Below are 16,138 nucleotides of genomic sequence, written 5' to 3'. Positions count from 1 at the left end.
AATAGAGCGTATCAGGTGGTGCACTATAAGCATTATGCATATTGTGGCTTCTTAGGCTAACTCTAAACAACATGCCAGATCTTCTAGTGTATTGCTCATAGAGGACATAGAAAAGATATGAGTCCTCCGCCATGCAATCACATGCAAGGTGCAGTATTTCTATCATCTGATGTTGTGAACCTACGGGTGGGGCGTTTAGGTATTTCAACTTCCAGGTCTGTTTGCTTGTCTAACAACATTGTAGATGCAATTGCATCTGGGCTTGTGAGCAAATGTATTGGACCAGGATCTGGAAGTTCATTCTGGTCCTGTTTATTGTCCCTATCCTCTTCCGGAATTTTTAATAAACCATACTTGTATGTACGCCATTGCTGCCCTTTTGCATCCATTTCCAAGATGAGACTATTAAGTGGAGAGGCCATGATTGTAGGTAGAAGATATGGGGCATCGAATCTTTAAGGCCAGGAAATGTAAATGTAAATGTAAATGTAAAATCTAAATGTAAATGTGGGTGTACTTGTAAAGCGCACTGCAACTCCATGGAGTATCCTGGCGCTGAAGACCGCTGGGGAACCCATCCTGGTTTTCCCTGTGAGATGGTCCCTTTCTGGGTATCTCCAAGGTGAAACCAGGCATCCCCGGCGTCTGTGGCGGGCCGTTGTAGAGATGAGGCAAGCTTAGTGCCCAGAGTGGCCGAGTGTGTTCCCTGGTTAGAGTAGGCACCGAGGAGAGAATTATCAAGTCATTTTTGACCCTGGTCCACAACCCTGCCGCATCGGGAATTGAACCCTGGTCCCGGGCCGTTCTCTGCTTACGGGTCTCCCAACTCTAACCACTGAACAGGAAAATACCAGATAGTGATCTGGTAACCCCAATGCACTGCTACAAGTCACTCAGTGAGTGTACTAAACTATACAATAATTTCAATAGCATTTCAAGACATTTCAATCATGTTTTCAAAATTCAAAAATAACATATCAGACAATGAAGCAATACGTGATCCATGATGATTTGCGTAGAAGTTTCTTTATATTCATTCATAAAGTTCAAAATTCCAATTCAAAAGTAAAGTCCAAACAAGTTCGTGAGAGGTTTCCAATTACATATCCCAATGCATTTCGGGCAAATAGATTTCACCCTTCGTCAGGGGAGTCTACAAAAGATAGTATGATCATGTTGGAAAATTGCTAACAGAGGCACTAGACATAATAACATAACGTACATTGGCCAATAGTGAACTAAATGCAGCCATCTGAATAAAAGTTCATTATAAAACGAATACGCGTGGATTGAAAAAGGTTAAGAAAACGAAATGGAATGGAAACTGTTAATGTCGTGCTTAAAACCACCTTCAAAGGAAATGAGTACCGTCGAGAAGTAGTTGAAGTGCTTGCATGCATACAAAAATAACGTGAAGTGGGTGATTGTCAAGATAGGTACTAGTGATTGAAAAAGCTGTGCTCTTACCAGGGAATTCGACACAAACAGCATGTGAAAAAAGGACACGGAGTTCAATGATAATGACGAGGCTATAAAGTAAAAAGTGACATTTAGGAGCCTAAAGTGAAGGAGATTAGTTACCAAGGAACAAAAAGCAGGGGGCTTACCAAGCGTACGGCTTTGGTGTTGGAAAAATGAAGGGTGAGAGTAATCTGGTTTATCTACATGTTACCCAAAATTCATGAATCCCTCAGTAACCCTCCATTGAGGCCAATAGTTTCAGGATGCGGTTCCTTACATGACCCACTTGGACAATATCTTGATACCTTCTTACAACCGATTGTGCAATCATGTTCAACCTATGTACAGGACACCACACATCTACTGAACATTTTACACAACATTCAGATACCAATGGAGACTGAGATATGGTTGTGTACAGTTGACGTTGTGTCACTGTACACCTCCATCCCCCACCTAGAGGGCATTGAAGCCATTGAATGGGCATTATTGAATACTGAAAACGTTAATGCTAATCGAGTTTTCCTTCTTGAAATTCTTCATTATTGCCTATTCCATAGCTATTTTCAATGGAAAGATTGCTTCTTTTTACAGTCCAATGGTACTTCTATGGGCTTTTCTGGAGCCCCCAGCTATGCCAACATCTTTATGATCAGAAAAAGTCTAGGGTGGACGCACAGCTGTTTAGTTTATGTTAGTCAAGGTTAGGTTCTCCGTGGGTGGCGTTGATACCCCTAAAAACGCCTTCGAATAACAGTGAGAATATGTGATTCCAGAGGATCACTGGGCCCATCCCCTTGGGAACACTATTATCTCCTCTTATGGACAGAGGATTCCACACAATTTGTTCAGTTTATAACTTCATTTATTTGACGATATTCACTTTTTGTCAATGAATATTAGTTAAAGCATATTCAATGACTTGTAGTTTCACATTTTTTCATCAATAAGGCATCGTTATAGTACATGATATCCAATGCATTTCGGGCTGCATTTCGAGCCATTCATCAGGGAATAACACTGTAGAAAGAAACATATGTGTGTAACTTAATTCTCCCGTTGACATTAGAGCATACATTCTTAACATATATCAAAGTAACATCAACTTAAATGCTAAAGTCATTTGTTTGTCGCATCGATAATAGCATATGAAAAGAATGAATGAATGTGGTGGTAACTTACATGCCTGTCTTTCACTTTTCTGAGTTCTAATGTTGAGTTAAACTAAAAGAAAAAGTGCACGAAGTAAGTTTGAATGGTTCAACTAAATAGTGGGATACAGCGTGACAGGACGGGTTTGTACTGAGCAAACTGACCTGGTGTTCGAAGAGCGAGGGTTTAAAACAACCAAGAACGCGGCTTCTATGTCGTTCTCTGCTTCTTACTGCAACATTGTTGCAGTTGGGTTTGTGTGTTCAAACGTGATCGCGATCACGTGATAAATAGAAACTGTAACAAGACTACGATCTGACCGGTTTTTAGGGATACTCTACTACAGTAAATATTAGAAAATCTGCCAGAGTTATGATGACAACCACTATTATACAATGCTTAAAAAATTTGTACGTTAATTGGCAAATTACAAAAATTTGTGATTTGTTCTAACGATCGCGAACCGGGGTATAACAAAACAACAGAATAGGGGACGGTGAAAAAAGCAGGGGGCTTACCAAGCGTACGGCTTTGGTGTCGGAAAAATGAAGGGTGAGAGTAATCCGGTTTATCTACATGTTACCCAAAATTCATAAATCCCTCAGTAACCCTCCATTGAGGCCAATAGTTTCAGGATGCGGTTCCTTACATGACCCACTTGCACAATATCTCGATACCTTCTTACAACCGATTGTGCAATCATGTTCAACCTATGTACAGGACACCACACATCTACTGAACATTTTACACAACATTCAGATACCAATGGAGACTGAGATATGGTTGTGTACAGTTGACGTTGTGTCACTGTACACCTCCATCCCCCACCTAGAGGGCATTGAAGCCATTGAATGGGCATTATTGAATACTGAAAACGTTAATGCTAATCGAGTTTTCCTTCTTGAAATTCTTCATTATTGCCTATTCCATAGCTATTTTCAATGGAAAGATTGCTTCTTTTTACAGTCCAATGGTACTTCTATGGGCTTTTCTGGAGCCCCCATCTATGCCAACATCTTTATGATGAAATTTGAAATTGAAAACATTCTCACTGATCCACAATGGCTTGAACATTTAATTGTTTTTAAGTGTTATATAGATTATATTTTTATCATCTGGCGAGGTGCATGATTACTTCTGGCCAACCAGATTCAAGAACTCAACATGATTAACCTACGAATTCAGTTCACTCATCAAATCAAAGCAAATCGAAGCAGTTCACATACCTTTTCTTGACGTCCTGGTCACGCTCAAAAATGGTCATATTGAGACTTCCCTGTATACTAAGAAAACTGACCGCAATAATGCCTTACTGTACCAGAGCTTTCATCCTTGGCCACTCAAGCGCCATCTACCATTCTCCCAATCTTTGCGCATTAAACGCATTCACTCTGATGAGCAAACTGGTCTGCAGAGGATTGATCAGTTCAGACAGAAATACCAAGATAGAGGCTATCCCATCACCGTCATTGAACAAGCCGCCAACAGGGCATCTGTTCAGCAACTGTAAGCACAGTCCTTTGGCTGTCAAAGCATGTCATTTCACTCTAAGGCCATAAAAATGGATACTTAAAAGGCAGTGGAATTTTAGGTGGGGCCATATGACTCCTGGTCAAGTCACTTTTTTCTCAGTGGACTTCCCATGACGTGGTGTGAAAGCAGTGGACCCTATAGCAGCTACTAATGTTCATACATACTTCATTACAGTGAAACAAAAGAGAGTAGGTAGACTAACTCCACCATTCATACCCAGGGGACACACGGAAGGAGAACAAACAAAACATTTGTTATCACACCCGGCGTTCAACCAGACCGCTGCGCCTGGTAATCAAAGCAGAGAGCGATGCACTAGGCAAGATGACAGTTCAGTCACTACAAGTTCACCATAGAGGGTCCACTGGTGAGAATGGTATAGAGAAGAGGCTAAATGTGCTGTTACGGCATTAACTGGTGTCCTTGTGCAGCCAGATGAAAGGAGACAGGGTAGTAGGAGTGAGGACACTGTTTGCACCCCCTTGCTATCCTCCCCAAGGGCAGGGTGGGGATGAGTGCAAACAAAGCCCACTGAATCCTCACTGGGGTATGATTCAGAGTCTTAGCACAATAGTGGTGAACTCTGTATACAATCCATTCATACACGTTGAATACAAAAATGCAGGTATACTTTCCCTGCGCAGGGGTGCAGCCTACCCATGTACCGTGCCAGGGGTTGACTCCCCGGAAACTAATAGTGGGGACAGTAGGAGAATAATTGGATTATCAAGTATAATAAGGGGTGCCACACAGGCAGAGGGTAGTGTACAATATAAACTGAAAGGTCAAAAGGTCTGCTAACCAGTCCGTCATTGTATACTAACATAGCATTGTAACATTTTAAAGTAACATTGTGTCAAAACAGCGGCTTTTCAGTGACTGTATATATAGCAGCACATGAAATGTGAATCGCAAAATGATAGTAATACCCCAAAACACAAAGAATCTCAATGTATCTGAAATCACCATGTGGCAAACAAAAGCAGCACATCTGAATTAATACCACAACAAGAATAAATGCAGAAAATATCAACCCCCTCCCTGTTGTGACCAGGTGAACACCTAGTCACAGCTGAAGACCCCACCGGCATCCAGCAGGAGACAGTTACTGGAGCCCACTGCCCTCTAGCAACACTGAAGTGGGGCAGCAAGTTACTATACAAGGGTAGTCACAAAATATCTCCAGGCACCATTTGCCAGTGTCTGCCAAGGGGGAGCGTCACCAGCTACAACCCCGATATCCAAAAGGGAGCACCTCCTGCAACAACCTCTTGGTGGTGGTCCACTGGCCACACTGACTGACCCCTTTCTACTCGCGAACGGAAGCGTTCGGCCCTCAACCAGAGAGTCTCCATTGGCAAAGCGGGGCAATCAGGAATGCGGAAGCTTGCCTTCTCCGGTCTTCTACCAGAGAGCTAGAGCAGGCAAGCAAAGAGGCAGAAGGTCGCCCTCTCAGAGACCCAGGTGCAAAGGCAGCAAATTGCCAGCTAAAATCCAAATTTTGAATAACATGACCAGACAGGGAACATGTTGGTCAGACAGCATATAGGAAAAACAGCACATCCATTATTATACATCAGAGATCCAAGATCAACTCCCTCCCTCTGGTAGCCAGGGCATTCAGCACCTTGAGTCCTCCTACGGACCAGGCATCTGGAACCGTGTGAAAGACAGGAACATGAGGGAGCACCCCTCCAAAGAAGTCCATCCCACGGTTGACAGCGGGAACAAGGCAGTCAGAAGGACCACAGCCTTCTCCAGAAGGATCACTACCTTCTTCTATTGGCCAATGTAAACATGAAACTTGTGATATACCTAATCTGTGTACCACAAAGATGAGCACTCACCTCTGCCTGGGATAACCCCCAGCACAAACATTAAAGTCAACTGCCTGGGACACATTCCAGTTTGAAATAAAAAACACACCCTCTCCGAGGTCAGTGGCTGCCCAGGCATCCAAGTGAAGGACCTCCGACCATTAGCATCCGTTCAGCACAGGATGTGTATGATGAGATATACCCAAGTGAGTGTGCACCCAGCCACCAAGTTACGTTTCAGCACAGATTGCAGCACATGGAGCCTTGAAGATAGTTTGCCAGGGATGGAGCAGATTCCCGCAGCCAGGAAAATGTTCGAGAAAACAGGCATGAAAAGATCCGTAAAAAGAGAAATATCACAGCATCAAAAACCCCTTACATATGCATGGAGGCAGCAAGATTGGGCATCTCTCGTCCAGCGTAAAAACTAAAGGGTCACAATCTGTAACCAAGTGCACCCCACTACTCAAAGAATGCATAATAAATGACCAAAGCAAGAAAGCACAAACATAAGAGAAAACAATATACAAGCCAGGGGATCCAACCCATCACTATGTGCTGAGAGGAGCCTGGGGAAAAGTGGAGCAAGAGCAGTCAGAGATGTGTCAGCTACTCATTGCCAGTGGAAGCATTCAGTCCCAAAACGAAGGGATTGAAAGATACGTCGTAGGCAGGGAAGCATTGTTGTCAGAACTCAGTCCTCGGAACGAGGGTGAAGGTAGCTGGTCTCAGCAGAAGTCAGTAATTCCAGAATCACATTCTTCACCAAATGTGGAATCTTACTAAAAATGACTCCAAACTCTGTCAGCCCATATGATGAAAGAGAAAATGTATTATAAAATGTGCAGCATCTGGACAATCAGCCAGCTGCCAAGTGTCCAAAAAGGTGAATTCTCACACAATCATTTGTCTAAATCCACAAAAGGGTGTTGCAGTACGTGTCCAGTAAAATCACAATAATAAGCCAGTTTCCCAGAAATGGTGGACCGAGGTGTCACATAACCATCACCAGACTTTGCAGTTACCACCTTATTGAACACCAGGCCAATCAGGAGAGGCCGAAACTGCATGGTACCAGCATGGTGTAGGTTGGAAGGGGTCTTGCTACCCACACGTCCTCCGATTGTGACAGTTGGGAATTTCCAAGCTAATGCGATGTGCTAGTAACGCTTACAGTTGTCTGAAAGATTTGTAATATCTGTCCAATCAGGGACACATAAGCTTTGCCACTTCTAAATGTGGTGTGGCCAAATGCCTGTTGCTAACATAGCATCCTGGGCCCTGTGGATGATGTCCTTGAGTAAGCCTTGAATTGCGATACCAGCTTACTTAAAGTAATAGTAGATCAGTTCACGCTGTGTCAATCCTCTTCTGCACACGTTCTACAGGCCATCTGTAGTTATTGAGTATCACAGAGCATGTCAAGCTGTTGCTATTAAGGAGCACTAAAAGATAGCTTACACAATATAAGAGATCCAACTGAGGCACAGAAATAAAAACACATTCAATTATGGAGTACAAACCTTGACCTGTAAAAATGGCAACAAAACTACAGTCTGCATTTTAAAACATTTTGGTCATGAGACATTCCAGATCGAATTCTGCAAGAATGTTGTACAAAGAGACGCCAGCTTGGCTGTGTTCCAAACGCAAAGATTCTTTGTTATGCTCTTGGTTGCAGTTGGTGAAAGAGTGTAAACAGGGATGTATTCTGAAATCTCCTACTAAGATAAATCTATCCTTTGCATTACCACATGCATCAATATTCAACATCGATCCCTAAGGGTAGAGTGAGTTACGGAAAGTGTGAACAGTAGTTGCATTATAAACATTTAACAAAGCAAAATCACCAACAAGGGTAAGTAAACAAGATTATTTGCACATTGGGTGAACTTTTATGCCATGTGTTTCATCCTACTACTTAAAGAGAGGGAGACCAAGGCCAACAGACCTACCTTTGGACATTCCTTCGACGAAGGCACAACAGGGTTGAATTAGGATTTATATCCTTCAAAATAAATGAACTATCTGTATCTCACGTTTTATTGTAAGCATACTATGGCAAATGATCTAAGAGACACCAACCGATCAGGGTCGTTTCTTTTGTTGTTTATATCTGCCACATTCCAGGAGGCTAACCTAAAGTGACCGGCTAGGGCATCTCCATTGGTGGAATGGGTTTGGTGATATCAGTGGAACTACACTGATCTGTCTGAGCTAAAGTGAGAATAACACCATTAGGCGCACCCTTCCCAATGGCTCGTGGCTCAATATTGCCAGGAGTAGATTTCCCACTACTTATTCCTCTACTTGAAGTCCTGGCACCCTTGTCACCAGGACAGCCCCCAATAATAGAACAGTCAAAACATAGAAGAGCATTCCTCTTTGTTATTTGGCGTCCCGAATCTTGTTAACCTCGAATTAAACATTCCCTTCCACAACTGTGGGAGGCGGCGGATCTTGGAGTGAGTGCAAGGGGTTTAGGGTTTCAGGAAAGAGACATGAAACTCTGGATGGATGTTATAGTCTTCGGGTAGGTCTAGTGGTCTTTGGTGGCGACTAAGTTGATTACTTTGGTAATCTTGAAAGCTCCCCCCTAATGGAGTTGCAGGTTCCAGGGAACTTTTAGAGATAAATCTTATATAGCCAGACATGCCCAGTCGCCAATTGAATACTTTGGTTTTGGGCACCTATGATGGTCTGCTTGTTTTTCATTTGTAGCTTGGAAAGTCGTAATTGCTCTTGAGTAGTTGCCCCGATTTTCATTAAATATTAAAGGTGGGTCTTTGCCGTTAGAACTTTGTCTACATTGCTAGGTAAATCCAAAGGTAAGGCCTTGGGCTGGTATCCAAAATTATAATAAAATTGAGATTCTACTATGGTTGAATGGGCATGATTATTGCAAGCAAACTCAGTCAAAGCTAGAGCTTGAACCCAACTGCTTGTATTACTGGCCAGTAAACATCTGTTTCATTGACTGATTGGTGAGTTCAGTTTGTACATTGATCTGTAGGTGGGAGCCAGAAGACAGATTGCGATCAATTTGTAGAGATGTGCAGATCCCTTGCCAGAATTTAAGACACATTGGCCCCCTGATCAGAGATATTTATAGAGGGGAGCCCATGTAATTGAATGATTTGTTGTATACAGATTTCAAACAATTCCTTCGAATAAGGGATTTTCTTCAGCAGGATGAACTGAGCCAATTTTGTCAATAGGTCCACAACAACTAGAGTAGATACACACATTGATTGGGGGCATGTCAATTATGAAATCCATATGAATGGAGCACCAAGGAGTCCGAGGAATTGGCATAGCTGTAGTAGACCAGCAAGTAGGGAATGATGGACTTTGTTTATTGAGTAAATGGAGCAAAATTGCACGAAGGGCTTTACATCGTTTGACAATGTTTCCCATCGAAACTATCACAAAAAATGGATTTTTGTCTTGAATTCACCTGGTGGCCTGCTAGAGGAATTATGTAACACCAATGTAGAACTTTGTCTTGTAACTGGGGTGGGGGGGGGGTGGAATATATAACCGGGTCCCACGATAGAAACAACAGTCTTTTGCAGAATGATCAGTTCCTTTAACAACTTGTAAGGGTCTAGAGATTGGTGGCCTCCCTGATGATTTCCCAAATTTTTATGATTTACAACTACCTATGATTCTTTCACTTGGAGAATGGTTAATTCAGTCTATTGGGTTGACTCATGATCCTCCAGCTGCGTATTGCGTTGCATCTGCTTCAACAAAGTAGTGTAGAGTCGAATCAGCATATTGTAAGACTGGGGCGGTTGTGAATTTTCATTCTAGTTCCTCAAATGCTTTGACAGCTTCTGGGGAACACTGAAAAGCAGTTTCTTTTCTTAACAAACAGGTTAGTGGATTGACTATTTCAGATAAATGGGTTATGATCCTTCAATAAAAAATGGCGAATCCAAGTAATGCCTGCATGTCTTTCACATTGGTAGGCTTAGCCAATTTAAAATTGCTTCTACCTTTTTTATCCATCTGGATACTAGATGGGGTTATGATGCAATTTTAAGAAGTCCACATGTGTATAATGAAAGATCTATTTGTCTAGCTTGGCAAATGGGTGGTTTTTGCACAGTTTTTGTAGAACTGCTTTCACATGGGTCTCATTTTCCTGTTTGTACTGGGAATAGATTAAAACATTGTCAATGTAGATGATGACAAAGATGTCAAGAACTTTGAGGAGGACAACGTTATAAATAACTGGAAGGTTGCTAGCGCATTACATAAACTGAATGGTATGACACAATATTCAAATAAGCCATATTGGGTCCTAAAAGTAGACTTCCATTTGTCCCCCTCGCAAATACGGATCAGATGGTAAGCTCTGCGTAGATCCAACTTGGGGTAAATATAGGAGCTTTTTACTTGGTTGGAAAGTACAGGGCTGAGAGCAGAGGGTATCTGTGCTTAATTGTCATCTAGTTTAAGGTGAGCAATTCTCCTCTCTTTTCAGGGACAAAAAATAGGGATGAAGACATCAAAGATGTAGAGAGCCAAAGGACCCAAAGTGACAGGTGTTCGTTCAGATATTTCTCAAGGTGTAAAGTATCTGGTTTTACTAGAGCATAGATTCTACTGCAAGGCAGACTGGCCACTGGTATTAAAGCAATCGAAGCTCCTGTGTGGAGGCAGTATGGTAGCCTTAACCTTTTCAAAGACGTCCTTGTACTCTACATATGTACTAGGGAGGTTATGTTTTTTTTTACTTATGAAAGCTGTGCATGCTAGAGGGTTGACCCACTCAGTGGCTCCCTTATAGCAGAATTGCATACAATACCTGGAGTCTGAGGTCACAGTTCCAGATGTCCAGTCAATTTAGGGTTATGTATCTGCAACCATGGGTTTCCGAGGATCGCACCGAAAACCAGCATGTCAAATCAAGGTTGAATATTTAAAAGTGGCCGTTATCGCAGATCAGAGTCAAAGGTTCAGATGAGAAGGTTATCAGCCCAGAGGACAATTCAGAGACATTCACAACTCCCACTGGTTCAGGTTTTTCTTTTTTGCACACATGAATTCCCTCAGTTTTTGCCAAGGTAATATCCCAAAAATATTCATTGGCTCCAGAGTCATGTAATATAGGGAGTACTTTCCTAACCTGATGGGAGATCACTAGGGTAATTGTGATAATAAACTGTTTTGGGCCTCTCATTACAGGATTGGCCAGATAGTGTGAGATCACCTGGATTTGGGTACTCAAAAAGTCAATTTCTTCCCACTTTGAAATTAGTTTTCCATCACTACTTCAGAGGTGTCAATGACAGCTATTGTTTTCTTGTGAGCCTGGGGCTTTATTGGGCATTCTCAAGCAAAATCACCTTCCATGCCACAGTATAAACATAAATGTACTGTACATCTGTACTCCCTTCCTTGGAGAGAGAACTTTGAACACCACCAATTCAAGGTAGTGGGGGGAGGGTCAGTTCAATGTGGGCCCTTGGTGTTGGTAATTTCTTTCTTTTCGCCCTGAAAGATTAGTACTCTAGTATTTTCCCTACTGGTTTTCTCTCCTTTCTTCAGGAAACAGGTAAGTGCAGCTCAAGAGAGGACTGGAGCAAGAGGTCCATTATTTTAGGGGGGTTTGAAGTCAAGCAAAGGCTTTAGGAATTGGAGCAGTGTTTATAAGACTGCGTCCAATATCTCACATGATTTCAAAATCTTTCGGGATTCTGAGTCCTGTCATCCTTCTGGAATTCCTTAGCATTGTGAAGAGGAAGTAGGTTTTTTCATTGGGACAGTGCATGGGAAAAGGCGAGGTAGTCATGTGTCAGAATAGTGGACTTTACACAGGAAGGGTCATGGAGGCTTAAATTACGGAGTTTAAGATTTTTGGCTGGCTGCCATGATCAGCGCAAATACATTGGCTGGGTAATAGGGCTCACGTACAAAATGTGCTTGGATAGCTAGGAATGGGCCAGGGGGTCATTTCAATAGGTCAGAACAAGGAAGGAAAGTGTGGGCGTCAGAAGTGCCCCTCCAAAGGTGCCAGAGGAGGTTACAGAGGGTACAAACCATAACACCCTGTTCTCATTACTTTCATCAATCACCTCCTCTTTTCAAACCCTTCATACACCTAATCTAACTATATTCTTCCACACTGTTAGTCACTACCACCTCTTACGCCCACCCCATCTGGGCGTTAGTGTCATCCACTCAGAGGGTGGCACCAACTCTCTCCTTGGTGAGCCCAAAGAACCTTTCTATATCTTTCAATCCATTTCGTCTTCTAATTCTTTTCTCCTCAGTCATTTCAAATAACGTCTCTTGCTAGCATTTCATCCAATTGAAACTTATATTCAAAGGTGCAAGAAATGCACATTAAAGGTTATATCATGTGCAGTTTACTCAGATTTTATACTTGATGAGTTTCAAAGACACACCTTCTCATCATCTTATGGTATGCCCCTCTGTTTCTCTGTGTAGACGCTATAACTGCACACTAATACTAATTAAATAATGCCCATTACTATTATTTATTCATCTGCTGCTCTTGTCACTCCTTCACTCCTGGGTAGACTCCTACATTCATATACTGAGCTGGTTGTACAATACCCTTGCTATAGGTTGCTTCCTTTCACTCCTGAGTGGACTCATCAGAGCATTTACTGGAGCTAGTTGGTTAATGGTTGATATTTCTGATGCTCCAAAGTGAACTTCTCCTAATGGGTTGCTCCTCTACTACACCCAGGTAGTCTCCTCAGAGTATGCACCAAGGCAGGTTGCATTATTATCAACCCTAGGGGTTGTACTTCTGCTGGGTGAGCTCATCAAATCATGCACGATGGAAAGTGGTTTAATGCCAGTGTATGTGTGTTTTCTGTTACTGCTTCTGGGAGGGGGGCTCTTCAAAGCATTTACTATGGCTTGTTGGTGACCAGTCCTGTGTGTTGCTCCTCTACCACTCCAGGGTGGACTTCTCAAGGGAAGTACTGTGGCTAGTGGTATAAAACTCACTCCTATAGGATGCCTATTGCTGATTGGTGGACTCTCTTTCCACTTAATCTAACTATATTCTTCAATATTATTAGCCTCTAACACCAACTGTGACATTCGTCACCTGGGTATTAGTATCATCTACTCTGAACATAGCACCAACTCTCTTCTAGGTGAGCCCAAAGAACCTTTCTTCATCTTTCAACCCATTTCATCTCCTAATTTATGTCCCCCTCTTCCATTTCAAATTATTTCTCTCCCCGGCATTTTCTTCCAATTTAAACCTACACTTCCAGATGCACCAAACACGCATAAAGGATTATAGCATGAGAAGATTACTCGTAAATTATGTTTGCTGAGTTTGGAAGCCACACCCTTTCATCATTTTATGGTGTGTTCCTGGGTGGACTCCTTAGAGCTTGTACTCGACTTTGTTGGTTAATGGTTGTTTTTTCTGATGCTCCGAGGTAAATCAATTTCTCCTCTACAACACTTAGGTAGTCTCCTCAGAGCATGTACCAAAGTAGGTTGAATTATTCGCAACCCTAGGGATTGCTCCACTGTTAAGTGAGCTCAGCAAATCATGCACCATTGCAAGAGGGTTAATACCCATATCTGTGTGTATTCTTTTGCTGCCCCTGGAAGTGGGGCTCTTCAATGCATATATTAAGGCTTATTGATTAATGCCCAGTCGTGTGGGTTGTTCCTCTACCAAACCAGGGTGTATTCCTCAAGGCTAATACTGTTACTTGTGGTATAACACCCACTCCTATGGATTGCTTATTGCTGCTCATAGGTGGTCTCTTTAGATCATTTAACATGGCTGGATGCATAATATCTATTTCTATGAATTGTTCTTCATATATTCCTGGGTAGATAACATGGCTGGTCCCCATTGTTTGTTCCATGCCTTTCCTGGGTAGACATCACAGTGCATATAATCTTCCTAATGCAAGCTCACATCAAGGATCTGGGCCCATATTATGATGGCTCAGCGCAGAGCCAAGCCATTGGTTTTGTGTGCATGAAGTGTCTAAAATTAAAAAAATCCAACTCAGAATTTCTCCAAGTTAATGCATGAACTTTAGAAAGAGGAAGGCAAATATAGAGGGAGGCAATCTCTGCTCTCTGTTTCTAACATGTTCTGTTTCAATTTCATGTATTAACTTGGAGAAATTCCAAATTATATGTTTAAACATTAGACAGTACACATGCAAAAAAATAGGTGATCAGCTCTGCATTGAGTCATCATGATATGGCCCTTCTTCTCTCACTCCTGTTTACTTCAAATTCATATGTAGGCATAGCAACAACACGTGATAACAGGCCTGTTCTGGTCCTTGTGCACACATTTAAAAGCTGCCAAAAGTGGCCACATGACATGCACATATTCTAGCAACCAAAGCTGCCACTTGGAGTTGTGCTCAACATATCCTTAAATTGAGCCTGGGTAGAGTTCCAAGAGTTTTTCTAAGTGGAACTACGTGAAGTGGCAAAAAGACTCCGCCATGCGGAGTTCTGAATGCGTGCAGAGTTTACCGGGTGCCCATTTGCATTGCCATGTGCAACACAGGGTGCATCCATGTGTTGAAAAACGGGTATGAACAGTACTATACGGTTCTCAGATCCTTGCGTTGGAAATCACGAGTGAATGGCACCACGCGGTTCGCATGGGCACGGCATCTAGTTTTTCTACTCTCTATTATGGTTCTGGGCCTATTTTCACAATCCCTCTTAATCTCTTTAATTCTCCCCATTTAAAACGTATCTTACCCTCATTTCTATTTATTATATCAGTGTGTGTGTGTTAGTGTATTTTATGTTTTGGGGACTATTTTTTGTGTTTTTCGTGACATTTGTATTTTTTTTCCACTTACCTCCTTATTTCTGCTTTCCTTTCCCTTCCTTTTCCTTTTCTATCTGACCTAGCGCCATGGCAGGGGTCGTCTCCCTTTTGGGTGACGGCGTCGCCCAGGTGTGCTTCCCTGGGTGATCTTTAGAGAGGAGGAAGTTACAGCACCCTTTTTTGTGCAGCTCAACCTCCCCTCCAAGCTGGTAGGAGGTGGTAGGCCTGGCAGCGGATACCCCTTGTGGGTGCATCAGCTGCTTGGGAGTAGGGTGCATTGGTGCTTGTAGCTCACCAGCCAGGTTCGGAGCACCATCCAGCAGCTGGTTCACCCCTGAGCGGATATCTTAGATCATGAACAGAACCTGCTCGCCCTGCTAGGCATTGAGATTCTGGAGCTCGATGTGTATAAATTATTTATTTTGTTTGTGTTCTATAGTGCTGACCTTTTTCCGCTACTTACAACCAGAGGTAAGTTACATTTAGTTTACATTGGAATATTAATATAATGTGATCCAGTTTCTAAATTCTGCTAGGCAGGCGCTCAGTGCTACCTAATCATACTCATCACTGGCGCTCACTTTGACTGTATAATTAAGAAGTCTTTGCAGACTGTCTTCCTGCCACTATAATGATGAATCAGTGATGTCAGTGATTAGCCCGTTCTCTCTGCGACTTTGTTTATGTAGCACATACATGTCCAAGCTATTTACCAACGATGTGTACTATGCATCTATGCATTGCAAAAAAGGGAGACCGAGTTGGTCCATAAAGGGGGTTGAGAAATGAGAACAAAATCAAAGATCATTCACTGCAATACATTAGTTCCAAATATAGATTTTGTTGAGGAAATTTGGAATAGGGATTAGTATTAAGGGTGGGCGGCAAATTCCATTCCGCTCGCAGAATTTGTAAAATGTGGGTATCTTCGCCTTCTGCGGAGAACCTGGAAATGTCGAAATTTCCGCGATCCGCGGCGTAGTGGAGATTTTTTTATGTTCGCGCGCTAAAAATGCATTCTCGTGAGCGAAGTGGACTTACTCGGATCCCTGCATTTGCTGACGAGTTTTCTGATCCGTTCGCATGCGCCACGAGATGTTTGTAGCCTTGTTTTAATTTGCCGGCAATTAGGTTAAGCATTAGCAGAAGACATCCTGTATTTAGGGACTATCTTGTCCGTTTTGTGGAATCCATTTTGTATTTCTGTCAGCCATTTTGTTTGCCATGTGCTCGCCATGTGCTCTGTCCTAAATTTCTGTTAACTGCTCTTGACATCTGCCTAGAGACGAGATATATTTAGCATCTTCCACCTTCGCACATGCTCATTTGAGCTTGCATCTGCTTTAGTCTGTAACTG

Source organism: Lissotriton vulgaris, chromosome 8, assembly GCF_964263255.1.
Source record: "Lissotriton vulgaris chromosome 8, aLisVul1.2, whole genome shotgun sequence".
In the NCBI taxonomy this organism is placed as follows: Eukaryota; Metazoa; Chordata; class Amphibia; order Caudata; family Salamandridae; genus Lissotriton; species Lissotriton vulgaris.
This window is presented reverse-complemented; position numbering follows the sequence as displayed.